Here is a 14,395-nt window from a genome sequence, read left to right as displayed (position 1 = left end):
TACTTATGTGTGTCTTTCGTCCTCTCATTACAACTATGCAGAGCTGTGAAGGCGACAGCTAATGACAGGACGAATTCACAGGGCTGTTTGCACTTAAGAAAATTTTTTAATGCTTAGCTTTCTAACTGTTGCGATTGGAGACTACCGCGATTTGCCAGCGCGCGGGAGCCGACAAGAAGAGCATTGTATTTTACAGCTGGCGTCATGAGAGACCCTATTGTCCACGTTCTTGGTCCCCTAACTTTTAGCCTTGGTGTAAAGATCATGATGCATTCTTACGCGCCAACAGCTGTCCGCGTTCAATCTCTCACACGCTGAGGTAAAGTCAACCTTCCCTATCACTGCCTACTCTTAGCAGGACAAAGTGCCTGTGCCGCATGTGGCAAGCGGGAAAAGACAGCATACTTTGCCCCCTAAAATTACACGTGTAATTTTCTTTCGTATGGAGCACAAGGCTGGTAACGTCCGATGCACCGTTTTTCGTCCTTATTTCTTTTTCTGACATGCGGCGAGGCACTATTCTCGAAAACATTCAACAACGCGCCGGGCGACTCTGCTCCAAGCGCTATTTTCTCTAGGGAAAAAAAAAACAAAAGGCGTGACATAAAATGTGTGCTGATGTGTAGCCACAGCGAAGTGCCAGTACAAATGCAATCTGCTGCTGTGGCCATTGTTCTGCAATGTGTTCCTCAATGTGCAATGTGCAATTCGTGTTCTTAATTTCTAGAAAGTTCCGCCTTTATCGTGATTATATCACAACGCTCCGACTGTAAATGCGCAATGCAAATTACAGTTTCCAAACAATAAAAACCGAAAAAGAGAACAGCACCTTTGCCCCAGGAGCTTCCGCATACTTCTCTGCAACTGGAGCTTCAAAAATTTGAATACCTTCGCGGGCCATTTTTCACTTCTCTGCTGTTCCGCACTCACCTTCCAAAAATGTCTCGTGATTGAATTCTTGGCGGGAAAAACCACCTCGGGTTTGCTTGCTGCGAAACGAAAATCGTTTAGAGAAAACTTGGATGCGTTCGTGCATTGTCATTTCCCATTACAAACTCGCTGGGGAGAAACAAGCCCCCCGGCAGCGTTCGATGATCGGATCATCGCCGAGCGTCACGAACGAAGCTTCAGAGCTTTGAAATCCTCCCTAGTACGTCGTTCCAGCCCGTGCGAAACTCCGCAAGCGATAAGCGACCCTGTGACGCCCTTGTAACGAGACATTCACGCGTCATATAGGCTCACAAGCGCTGTTTGCAAACTTCGCCAAGCAAAAATCTCTCTGTCATTTCTTCTTGTTCCTGTCGGCGATAAGGACGCGTATTGTGACATTAAGTGCGCAGTGCTTCTTTATGTGCGGGGAACAAGATAATAAATGCTGTTAATAACTTCTAGGTGATTTAACCTGACTACACGAAAGACAAGGCCAGTTGTGCAGGGACTGTAATGCGCAAGTAGGGTGACGTGTTAAAAAAAAGAAAAGGTGGAGGAGAGGAACAGGTGTTTCTTTAGCAAACTGCTTAATTAATGACTCCAAGTAATTAAAAGAAAAACCGAAACCAACCAGTACCCGCCTGTAGAATTATTAAAAAAAACGACAATAACAAAAAATAAATTGCCGGATGCTGAATTCACACACAAACAAACGTCACAGAGCATATTCTTGTTATCTTGAGCCCGCGCTAGCACATGGGAACCACGCAACGCAACACAAGTAAGTAAGGCGCATTAAACAGGTGTACTACCAGGAACAACACCTGTGCCAACTAGAGGTCTGCACACACACACACACACACACACCTCCACGCAGGTTGCCTCGCACAAAATGAATGAATGTTTTCGAAATATTCTGCATGTTGGCGCTATTGAAACTAAAGCAGCATTTCCGGCGAATGCCTGGAGAAAACCACAGCATTTCTTAATTCGGTCTGATCTGATTACCCGATTCAACTTTAAAGTGCTGGAGATTCGCGACAACACCAAATTACAAAGTTACGGAGCACCAAAAGAACCGCAAATGGTTCAGCTTTACTGAGAAATCGCTCCCCGCTCACTGAACACGGCCGGAAAAATATGAAACATATCCGGATGTGGCGCTATGCGCCTCGCTCAGCCTCTGTCACAACCGGCGCGCGCGGACGGCTACGCTGTTTCGCTTTTCTGGGGTTTCGCATGCATACTTTCCTTGGAGCACGATGACAAGAAAAAGCGCGCAGAATGAAACTATATTCATAGATTCTGCCACTCGGTGTTTCTTTTGGTTCAGTGCAATTTTTTTTTGCGTGTCTGCAGCTGATTGTAAGAATAATAAATTATCTTAACTGCATTATTAGGTTAGCACGAAGTAAAACACACCCTTCTTTTCACTATGCGGCCGCCTCCAACGCTGTAATGCTGCTTCAGTTTCACGCCTGCAATATCTATCAGCTTCTTTTGACACGGTGATAGTTGGGACACTCTGCATATGGACAAAAAAAATCAGTACGTGGACCAGATTAAGTCTACTGAACCTAAATGAGATGATGTTATTTCATTCGGAGGGGTTTCCGTCATACTTTCGAGATCGCCGACACATCTATCTCGTCATGAGAAGCCGTTTTTAGGCTCTTTTTTGAAGTATATTTACTGCGCAGAGCTTTTACAGAACAAATTCCTTCAGCCAACAAACATTCTGACATTGCAACGCATAAGAAAGAGTATCCGAGATCCAACCCTGACGCTAACATTGCATAATGAGCGAAAAGGTTGAAAAATTAAATTTCACCCTTTCAAGGCAAATCTGAATCAGGCAAAACAAGCCTAGGTAAACGTCAGTTAGCCGCTTGAGAAATGTGGACACCATGCCACCCGTATAGCAAGTGTCCTCGAGCCCCGGCCATCGTCGCCACTTTACCCGTCCCGAGGAAACGACTCGTCAAATATGCAAGGCCGGAAAGCGGGTCCGCAAAAACCAGGCGAGATGGCGGGCACGCGAGCCAGTGCCGCAGTGAAATTGCGCCCGAAAAGAAAAAAAAATCGCACCCGAACGAACCCCATCCCCTCCCACTCAGGTGCCGAAGCTTTCAGCCTAATCGGCTCGGCCCGTCGCTCCGCTTTCGACTCTGGAAGGAGGCCGAAGCAGGAAAGAAAGAAAGAAAGAAAGAAAGAAAGAAAGAAAGAAAGAAAGAAGGAAAGAAAGAAAGAAAGAAAGAAAGAAAGAAAGAAAGAAAGAAAGAAAGAAAGAAAGAAAGAAAGAAAGAAAGAAAGAATAGGCGGCGGAAGCACGAGCAAGCAGTGCTCCCGACGGTCCGCCGCCGAGCGCTCCGCTCTCGAGAAGAGCCCGGCACAGAGTGACGGCCACGGCGAGCAAAACAGACGCAAGAAGTTTTCGGGGAAAGAGGCGCTCAATGGAGGGTCATGCACGACGGCCGCGCTTATTAGCGGTCGCCAATCGACCTCGACAGTTAATCAATTTGCGGCCTGCGCTTCGATAAGCGCACGGCACGGCCGTGCGCCTTATCTGTAGGGGCGAATTTGCACAGCGCTAAGTGAAATGCGTGCGCCGCGGCTCTGTATCCCTCAGCTCCGCCGCGTGTTTAGTTCGCGCCGTCCGCATCGCCGCTTTCACTGCGCTATTTATTAGACGAGGCATATGAAGAGCCGGGCCCCCTCCCGACGAGCCTTTCCCCTCGTACTATATTGCCGAACAGCCGCGCCATATTCTCCCCTAAAGATACAAGCGCCGGTACGCTGCGGACGAATAATACAATTTTTGGAAATTGCACTGAATTGAAAAGTGCTTAATCAATAAGACATGACTACTTGGTTTACGACTGAAGTTTGATTGCCAATTCTACACATATTCATGCAAGCTCAGGCAAAAACTTGTCAGTTCTCAGTAAGACACAGGTTATTTTTTTAATATACCACGGATACGCACCGAGAAAAAGAAATAAAAGCCACAGTAAGCTTTTGGTTTAGTTTATGGGTGTTCAACGTCCCAAAGAGACCCAGGCTATGAAGGACGCCATAGTGAAGGGCTCCCGAAATTTCGACCACCTGGGGTTCTTTAACATGCACTCACACTGCACAGTACACAGGGCCTCTTGAATTTCGCCTCCATCGAAATTTGACCGCCGCAGCCGGGACCCACAGTAAGCTTTAGCATTGTTCTTAAAACCATGCCCCCAAAAGTCAACTTTGTTCTCTGACTAGACTGCAACACTTGACAAACGGTACAGGCTACATACGCTATTCCCGAGGACACTTAGAAGTCAGTGCAAATACAAGAAATTTTGAATCGGTTTTGATACATGACAGCAAGGTGCCAAATTTGGCATATCCTTATAACTACAGCAATTTCGTCAAGTATTCTGCGTCAAGAGCAATGAATATCTTGCCCTGAATTTTCTTTTCCTACGCTGAGCAACCAAATTATAACCGTCCATTGCGGTCTGACTGCTAGACGCAACAATTTGTTACCGTTTATTTCACGTTCTTTTACACTTGCTTTATCTGTCATTTTCAGCAAAGGTAATTCAAGAAAACATACCAAGGTTCACTGCATAGTTGATGCCAGACAATGAAACCCATCAGCTAGAAATTCCAAGAGGAAACTTTGCCGACACTTTTCATTGCACATACGAAATAGCGACTTTTTTAATGTTCCATATGATTTTCTTCAGGATTATGTGTTTTTAGCTCAAAAACATAAATAATGAATAAATTTACGCAGCAGGCACGCCGACAACTTTTCTTCAGTGCTGTATTAAAATGCAATTATGAAAGTTGAAAGCAAAGCGCTTGCATTGGGGGCTTCTTTGGTGCGCTGAAAGAGGATTAGCGTCATTCGCTACAAGATATGATCATACTTCCGTCAAATGTGAACTTTCTAGGTAAAAGAGCGATTGCACGCTGCAAACAAGAAAGTACGGCTTCTGAACAGTTCTTCCTCACAAGATAATACATCCGCTTACCTGCTACTGGTAGCAGCAGTTGCGGTCCTCCATTTCGGCACTCGATCAAATTTCTCAAGTTGTGCACGTAGGCTGTTTGTGGACTGAAGACATGCAAAACGTTCACGTTTCCATCCTTTTCAAGTTTCCGCCTTCTCTATTGACGCAGTTGTCATGTGAAGACTAAACGCATTTCTTGAGACCAATTTACAGCTGCTTTCTTTGGATGTATTCAGAGGTTATGCTTTAATAATTCATGGAGTGTTACAATTACGTTTTAAGACAATTTAAGTGTGATGTAATATGAGCGATGTGACTCGCATACCCCACACAGCATAATGAACTGGCATCACATCATAATGCTACGCTCGTTCCACATAAAAAAAAAAAAGCTTGCATCCGCAGGAAGAAACCTTAATGATGAACAAGATGTGATGAGTCACTCCTCGGGACTAGACTCTATCGCAATCGTTAGCAATAAATAAAAATAAGTCATGCGTTTGTCGCAGAGTGGCCCTTAAAAGAATCGGAATCGATCTCCTTAAATGCCACCCCCCCCCTCCCCTCCAAACGGCACCAGTCCTGTAGGCAACGTCGAAGGGCCCTTGTTTTTGCGTGATGTGTTGACTCTTCTGAAGAGAATATACAAGAGAGGAGAGGGAGCAAGTTATGAAGTCGGAACTTCCTAGTTCTATAGTACTTCCTGCTCGAATAGAGCGGAGAGATGTAAAGGACGAGGAGAAAACAGCAATGTTAAAGTTGCGTGTGTCCCATTTCACCTCCACAGCACCTCTTGCATTCGTCACTTCACGACTCATGTTTTGATGTATAGGAGAAGGGTCACCAACGCTGTACTTCCAGTCACTGAGCTGTGACTGTCTTGTTATGTGACGAAATTGACGCTTATGCGTTCAAAAAAAGTAGTTGAATCCCGTGCTTAGGTTTGAAATCCAATTTGCAGTCCCTACTGTAAATCCTGGCCAATTCCCTCTCTTGAATACTGCCATTTGACACTAGAAAGACAACAAACGTCATCCAGAGTAAGCCACCAAGTGTGTACACGACCTTGTCTGCTACAATAAGCAATTCAGTGGAGCATACAGGTTACATACAGACTTGCTATGCAGGCTTTTAAACGCAGCCGCGAATTTCTAGAGCTGCCGGTACGCCTCGCTACGGTGAACAGCCATCTTCTGTGATTCCCGCCTGATTAAACACTTCACGAGCGTCCTGCCAGCAGAACACCGGTTTAAGCCACGAAAAGAAAGAAAACAATTATTACATTACCATGACGACAAATTAAATTTTTCTTTCCTGGTCACGGCAAAAAAAAAAGCGAGATTTTGAAATCGAATGAGCATGTGCTGCGTACTCTTGCAGTGGCCTTGACTTCAACAGCTGCTTTGGTAAAGGCTCATGGCCCCTGTTCCATCTCACAACGGCGGACAGTACGTCTACCGAACCACTCAAAAGGGACGCTCGTTTCGACACTTGAGAAGGCAATCTTATGTAGCTCAACTCTATTTCACTATAAAAGAAACATACAGCGCAGCCATGGATTACTTTCGGAAAATTCATCGCTCGTAACTACCTGCAGCTAAGCTCGAAGATTAATTCAAGGGAAGAAGTCAGATGCCTTTTGTCTGTTACCACAAGCTTTAAAGGTGGTGGTGCATAATCAGTGATAACGACGATAAGAGTGAATGAAATACGGACACAAGGGAGCCTTCTCTGGCTGAAGTCTTGTTTCGTACAGACAGCGTGAATGAAGTACAAAATAAGGAAAGAAGGAGAAAAAAAACGGTGTGAAATAGCGCCGAGAGGATGAAATTCAGTGCAACAGAAGGTAAGGATAGATATAATAGCGTACGCATACTTACATTTCCAGAATCTGGCTTAAAATGGTGCCAATTCCCCTTTCCACGCTACGTTGTTCAGAATCTGCCTCAAGCGAATTACGTCTTACTCCAGCTCGCCACCCGGTTACTTAACAGTTCTCGTATTCGAATAATGACGCACACATCCTTACTTACCTCAGCCGCTGCGGTCGCATTTCGATGGAGGCGAAGTACTTGAGGCCCGTGTAATGTGCGATGTCAGTGCACGTTAAAGAACCCCAGGCGGTCGAATTTTCCGGAGCCCCTCACTACGGCGTCCCTCATCACATGAGTTGCTTTGGGACGTTAAACCGTCATAAACCAAACCAAACCTACTTACCTAAATGACAGATGTCTAATATGTCCATGTCTATCTAACTTCATCCGACAAATTTAGTGGCCTCTATTTAAATATATCATAGAAGACGCACTCGGGGAGGCTCGCCTCCATGACCCTGGGAAGTCAGTAACACACAAAAAAAGAAAGCAATGAGCGTTGTAACGTTTAATCTTCAGTAGGTTTCTTATGATTGTGAAGAGTTGAAGCAAAATTGGGCAACCTGCAAACATGCAGAACAACGGCACAGGTGCAGGAAACCAATCTGTTAATTGAGAACGGCCAGAAGCGCACGCTAGAAACGGCCTGTGCGTTAAAATTATTCTGATGGCCCTCACAGATATGAGCGCGGCCTGGAGCATTGAGAAAATTACTCTCAAATCACCAGAACGTTCTCACGTGATCATTCATTCATCTGTAGTGCAATTAGTATTGTAAAACATTTCTAGAGTAAACAGTTAGACTGACGCTTACTTTTTTTCAAATGGTTGCTGGATAACGCTGCAAGCGAAGCCTTCGTCACTGTTGCTGAGAACGATGCCTTGTAGTCGGATGTTTAGTTGGATCTGCGCCTGTTTATTCAATGGTCCCGCTGAAAATTTACCACGTGCGGTCACGATATCAGTGCACGTGGATAACACTTCCGCCTGTGCACCGAACGTGACGCGTTATTTTCAGTGCGCTTAGCTTAAAGCTTTGGTTCGACTTCGGTACGATTTTGATGTTGCTTTACCTTATTAACCCCAAAGTCTTCGAATTTCATCCGGTAAAAGGTGCACTCGTGGCGTTGAGCCACGAGCTATATGGCATGTCGTACCTGTCAATGAAGCAAGTCTTCTGCGCAGAGGGCTCATGAACTATAATTGGCCACGGTTTTTCTTGGGCCTTCACGTACTCTTCGTCAATACAATCTGACGTTTCTTAGAAGTTTTTTTTCGTACCATCATGTTTTCTCTATTTAATGCATGGAGTGTCTTTGTGCCTTCGATGGTACAGTTGTGCGGGCTATGCTTCGTTTAATCCAAAAGGATCAGGTGACACAGTTGTGCAGCGAACCCGTACAATCCGAAGTAGTGAAGTACAGGTTGTTTAGATTTGTCCTGTCATTTCACAGTATGCACCATAAGCGAAAACTATTTAAATTGTTCGCTAGCGTGCATAGTGAATGTCCATGCAGCATTTTCTTCGCCCTTCTGTTTCTGCCCTTCTCTCCCAAAACCCCTCCCCAACCCAGAGTAACATGTCAACATTGTTTCAACGCTGGCCAAATTCTCTGCCTCTCAATGAAGAGTTTATCTTTCTCTCTGCCACAGGAACTGAAAGTGTGCAGTAATCCGTTAGCCCCGTCCTTTTTCCTCCTCCTTGCCTTCCTCCTGTCAGGCATCAAAAGGGTTGCGCACGATTTCTCATCCCTTCGCATACACCGAAAAACTCCTGACGGTAGGCAGAGTAACCCGTAAACACGCCCCACGTTTTCAAGTCAGTATGAACGGCGCCTCGCCTGCATCTCCAGCACGTACGCGTGTACCTCAGAGGCAATTCTTTGCTTTTGTAGCCACCTGCGTGGCCAGCGTCCGCTGCATGCCGAAGCAAAAAAAGTTGTGCCTGCACTGGGACCTTCTCCCCGACTGGACGCTGACCGGACGTCGACCAGCACGTCCACTTGGATCCGTGGCTTCGATAATTGTGGCCGCGGTCACCTCCATGGCGACCTCCACTGTTTTGTCACCAACGTAACAAAAAAAACACGTCATTGGGAGTTAGCGCAACTCCCGACGGTATATACAAAAAAGTGAGAGTGGACAAAATTTGCACTCACATTTTCCACTGCGATCAGCATGACTGCGTAACTTCTGCTCAGCACTGTTTCTCATGCTTTGAAGTGGCTACCGAGCGCTAAATATGGCTTAAATTTCTTGAAAAAAAAACACAGCGTAAAAAGGCGAAGGACGCTGCAAGGACAGACACCACAAGCGCTGTCGAAAGATACTGCACCAACCAGCTCAAATGTCGGCATTACTTCCTGAAACACCGGCAGTGAAATGCCCCTCAACGAGTACTAATGGGCATTGGAAACGGATACGCCCACTGCGAAGGAACGCGACGCCCCTTCAGCACACGCGGGCGGTGGCTTCCTCGTGCCAGGTGTCTCTGCAAATACGATGCAGGCCAGCCCGCGTAGCTAGCACCTGCCTCGGATAACAAACGGCGCACTTAGGGTACAGAAGCTCGTGATTACCGCCGACCAGATTCTGCTTCCCAAGGAAAGGGCGTTCATTAAGAATACAGCACAGGGAGAACAACAAGGGAAGCCCCCCTCGCACATCATGAATTCTTCCGAGATCTAGGCGGCTGCCGTCACTGAATCGATTCTCTGCTCCCGCCATTTTCCCTGCCTGGCCACAGGAACTGGCCCTTCAGCCCCTTTGTCTTCCCTCTTTCGGCGCGTTGGGAAATCTATTTTAAGCCTCATTAGGCAGATAATTAACACCGGCTTATGCTGCAAATTGAAGCGCAGCCATTGTCGAGCGCCGTGAAAAGGCTCCACGCCGATGCACAGAGCGGCCAGCGGAGCCCGCCGCGCAAGGAGAGTCGATGCGGCCGCCTTCGAGTTTCGACGTCCAGCCGCGGCCACGGATTTCCGCACGGGGCGGTTATTAGGCGGCCGCCCTGCGGTACACGCGCTCCACGCGCTCTGCGGCTCGACGGTCGACAACTGTTCTCCCATCGATCGCCATAACGCTCGCTCGCGATTGCTGCCCAGATTGTAGACTGCCGTGACACCGGAAGACTTGCTGGGAATCACTCGTAGACACTCGCCTCCATTCGCTCGTTTCGGGTCACTGTGTAGGCGATGCCCATCAGGCTACATTATCGTCTTTTTTCGGTATACAGCCGGAGTATCTTGTCATGTCTAGTTGCTACGGCGTAGTAACAATTCGGGGTTCCCGTAAAAATTTAGAGTTCTGGACAAAGACGAAGCTTTGAAGGATGAAAAAGAGAATGCTTTAATGCCCCCCAAATGTGGGTTACAACTACCTTTGCTCACCCCACCGAAACTGCTCTGAGTCGGCTATAACCGCTCATTCACGACCGAAACACCGTGAATTATAGAGGCCGTTTCTGACATTACGACAAAAAAGTTGTATCCACTGAAGAAATTATTTTCGACAAACCACTGCGCGGACTCAGGAGATTTGGCTTTCTGGTGTATTTTATAACGTTTAGTTTCGTTTTCACCTTCGTTTTTTTTTTTTTCGTTTCTCGGTGGTGTCGTCCGCCCCGGACTACGTCGTAAGGATGCCACGGCCAGCGACAGAGAAGCAGAATAAAGGAAACTAAACCGAAAGGTTACTAAATACGGCCACTAGTACTCCGCGTAACTCGCAGATCGGATAGCTGACTGCGTTAGTTGGATTTCAGGCTGGGTTAAAATTTCAAAAAAAGGCTAGAAAGGCCTCGAAACATCATCCCCCGCATTCCAGCAATAGACAAGAGAGAAAAATAAGTAAGTCTGCGCTAAAGTAGATTCATATGACACCCAAGAACAGAAAACCATCCAACAAGTCTCCACTCGAAGAAAGAAAACGTTCACAGTTAGTCTAATGTTTCGGCTCCGAAATACACCGCATATATGCTGGTAAGGGCCGAACTCAAGTAGGAGCCAGATACAGCGCTAGACTGCACTGGAGAGGATAGTAATTTCCTCGGACTGTAACTTGAAAATTTAACATTAAAATTCTGCTATAGGGTAAGGGCTGAAAACGGCCAAAATTGCACCCCCCCCCCAAAAAAAAAAAAGTGCGGCACTTAATTATACATCCATGGCATTTTTGCCGCGGCCAAAAAGCTACCTAAGCAATGTGTTTTCGTACAGAAATAATGATGGCAAAAATAAAAATAAAAAGCGCACCTTTTTATCTTCTTTCCCTCGAAATGGAAAACGCAGAGCGCGGGTAATGCTAGGAGTTTAGCCTGGAATCATTGTTCCCTTTCTCTCAGACCCACTTTATAAGTCGTGGCTGATCTGTGTGAGGTTAAAATTTTGCCAAGAACGGTTTCTAGTTTACGTGGATTGAGTTTCCAGTTTTCGCCGACGACCTTTCAAACTGTGTCACCTTTCCATCAGTTAAACTGGCTCGAACAACAATGTTCTCTACCATGAAATCTTCTTCCATTGACTCCCGCAATAAAGCTCTACTATCGCGTTTACGATGTATCTGAATGGTGCCCTAAATAGTACTATAGACAGGAAAACTAAATAGACCACGGACGCGGATTTACAATGTTATTTCTTGAAACCTGGCATAGCAGAAACAGCGTACTCTCTCGGTAGACGCTAAGCACCGTAGACTACGCTTGTAGTGCTAGTCATTTGAGGGCCTGCAGGGTTAAAGAGTTTCTGCGGGAAAATTGAAGTTGGCCTGTATCGATAAACTACAGCATTCTGATCACAAAGAGACCACTCTCACCGAAAACAGACATTTTGTAAGCTAGAAAAGGGAGAGAAAGAGAAAAAAAATACAAGTGCCGCAACTGAACCGCGCGCGCCAACACCGAATTTTGCGTGCGAATTCCAAAGGCTATGCTACACAGCCATTCACTACAAAACAGCGGCAAGCACATCTCGGTGTTGATGTCACAAGATTAAATAGAGTAGTAGAACTTTCTGGCAGGCTAGTTGGTACATTTCGATTGAATAGCGTACGCTAACAGGACGAACACAGGAAACTTAGAGAAGATGAACGAAGAGCAATTTACAACTTTAATAAGTTGGAAGTTGCGCTTCTTTCGACTTCTCCAAGTTTCCTGTGTTCGTTCTGTTAGCACACGCTATTCAATTCAAAAGATTAAATAGAGTGCCGGGAAAATTTTAATGGTACGAGCAACTAAAATTTTGCTAAAGAAACGTCAAATTGCTCAAATACCTTGTAGTTTGCAGATCACTGCAAAAATAGTCTCCAGCATTGTCTGTTGCCTAGTGGAACTACATAGGCCTTCGCTTCACAAGTATGCTCTCAAGGCATTAATAGCATACCTTCGTAGCTAACCGTGTCAACTACGTGCTTTGCTACTAGCGTGTGTACTCAGCACGTAGTTCATTTGTGTTAACCCTCTGATCTGCTCCAAGTCAGATGATTCCTTCGCCACTTGGACTCGAGCCAAACGTCATTAATACACGCTGTAGAAAGCACTGAAAATCGTTTCTCATTTTATTTTGCATAGCTGTTCACGCCACGTTGGTGTAAATATGATCATGTCCATAAACTTCACCCGATTTTCGCTTGAACAGTAAAATATCAGAACAGGCCGTTGATGTTGGCAATAAATAAATGGAACGCATTAACATTAAACATTAAAGCCGTCGCGATGGCTCAGCGGTTATGGTACTCGGCTGCTGACCTGAAAGACGCGGGTTCGTTATCAGCCGCGGCGGTCATATTTCGATGGAGGCGAAATACTAGTGGCTCGAATACTGTGCGATGTCAATGCACGTTAAAGAGCCCCAGGTGGTCTAAATTATCCGGAGACCTCCGCGGCGTCCCTAATGACCTGAGTTGCTTTTGCGACGTTAAACCCCCATAAACCATAACCAGCCTTTCATCGCGTAGCCAATTTTCATGGCTCTGACTTTTCATTGAAGCTTCCCACTGCAACCCTGTTACAAAAGACACCCTTTTTAATCACCTGGTATATCTCCTCCAGCATTGACCATATTCCGGAGTTGCTGCACTTATCGGCCGTACAAAACACTGCAGCGATTCTTTTTGCCTTGGCAGAGCTGTCGAACCACGTTAAGACTACTGTGCACCATGCTTTTCGTTAATCTTTTTTGATGCACCTATAATCTACTTTTACAGCGACAGCTGTTAATGGCTCAAATCATGAAGTCTCGGTCTCGGCGACGTCAGCATGGCTTGCCGCTGCGCGAGGAGGCACGCCCACCAAATGGCCTAAACGCGCCCGAGCGCGCGAAGGTTCGCGCCTGCAAGTGCTGGCAAGCTCGCTTCGACTGGCATTCAACGTTACCGCGACTACCCCGTCAGAGAAGCGACGTAGGCGCCTGGAAGAGTAGGTCGTGCTCGGACGTACTTCGTGTCTTAGCTTCGTGTCCTTTATCCCTTCCCTTACGGCGCGGTTCAGGTGTCCGCCGATATATGAGACAGATACTGCGCCATTTCCTTTCCCCCAAAACCAATTAATATTATTATTATTATGTCCTAGCTGATACCGAGCAAGAGCATTATAGTGAGGCTCCCTTAGGTATGGAAATATAAGGGCGCCGCCGGGAGCAGTGAGCGTGACGCGGCAGATGTGTTATGTGGCGATAGTGGGTGACACATATGGAAGCCAGCTGCAATTGGTGATGGAGAGTGGGTACTGCTCGCTACCCATGTCGCATGATTCGATGGGAATAGAATAGAATAGAATAAAATAGAATATTTACATATTAATTTGCTGCCGCACCTAAGCGCCCAAGTGACACCAATCTCCGGAATTCACCCGTTGCGTATTGTTTCCTCTCTCCGATGTGACGGAAAAGCCAGCGATAACAGACCCTTCTGCTGTATAAGCTTGACCTCTCTAGCTGTCGCAGAACTCTTCTTTTCACTGCCGCAACCGTCGCGCCAATTACTATATTCCTGCTTGCCTGAATATACTTGCGGCCCGAAATTAATTGAAAAAAAAAAGCATAATTGAGCTGGCAGACAAAATCAACGAAATTGATTATGTCGCGCTGTAGCAGGCTCAAAGCCTATAGAGCCCAACAAAACAAAAACTAGTGATACGTTCCAATTCCGAACATTTCAGGTTACCAGCCTGGCGTACAGGAAAATGCGGTGAAAACATAACGCATTATTTTTACTAAATCATAATTTCTCCGAAAGACAACGCCGAGTAAAATCTCTACAATAATGAACAAAGCACACTTGTCAAATAACACGTCGCACGCAAACAAAAATAATTCCCTGTAGTGAAAGCTAGCTTCTTTAACACGGATAGTGCTGCTTCCGTCTTGGAGGGAACGTCGCTCTGCTAGCTACCCACCAACCCAGCCGACCAGCTGAGGCTGATCGACCGCGTCACACGACCAGCGGAGGCCGGATGGCTCATGTACTGCAAGGGGCCCTCTTTCCGGGGTACTACAACAGATTCAGCCAAAGTATTTTCAATGCAGTTTGTTGCTGCTCGTCCTATCGTGTCTGTCCCTCGCCAAAATAGACGCGGGCGCTGCGGAAGTGCACCGT

At 46.3% G+C, this 14,395-nt stretch overlaps 1 protein-coding gene across 1 annotated transcript in view; it reads right to left on the bottom strand.

The window, feature by feature from the left end:
* LOC144113543 (protein APCDD1-like) overlaps window positions 1–14,395 on the bottom strand; it is a 187,498-nt gene that overhangs the window by 135,046 nt on the left and 38,057 nt on the right. The gene's annotated exons all lie outside the window — the stretch shown is intronic.

Source organism: Amblyomma americanum, chromosome 1, assembly GCF_052857255.1.
Source record: "Amblyomma americanum isolate KBUSLIRL-KWMA chromosome 1, ASM5285725v1, whole genome shotgun sequence".
NCBI lineage: Eukaryota > Metazoa > Arthropoda > Arachnida > Ixodida > Ixodidae > Amblyomma > Amblyomma americanum.
Note: the sequence above shows the minus strand (reverse complement) of the source record. Positions and strands in the feature narration are given on the sequence as shown.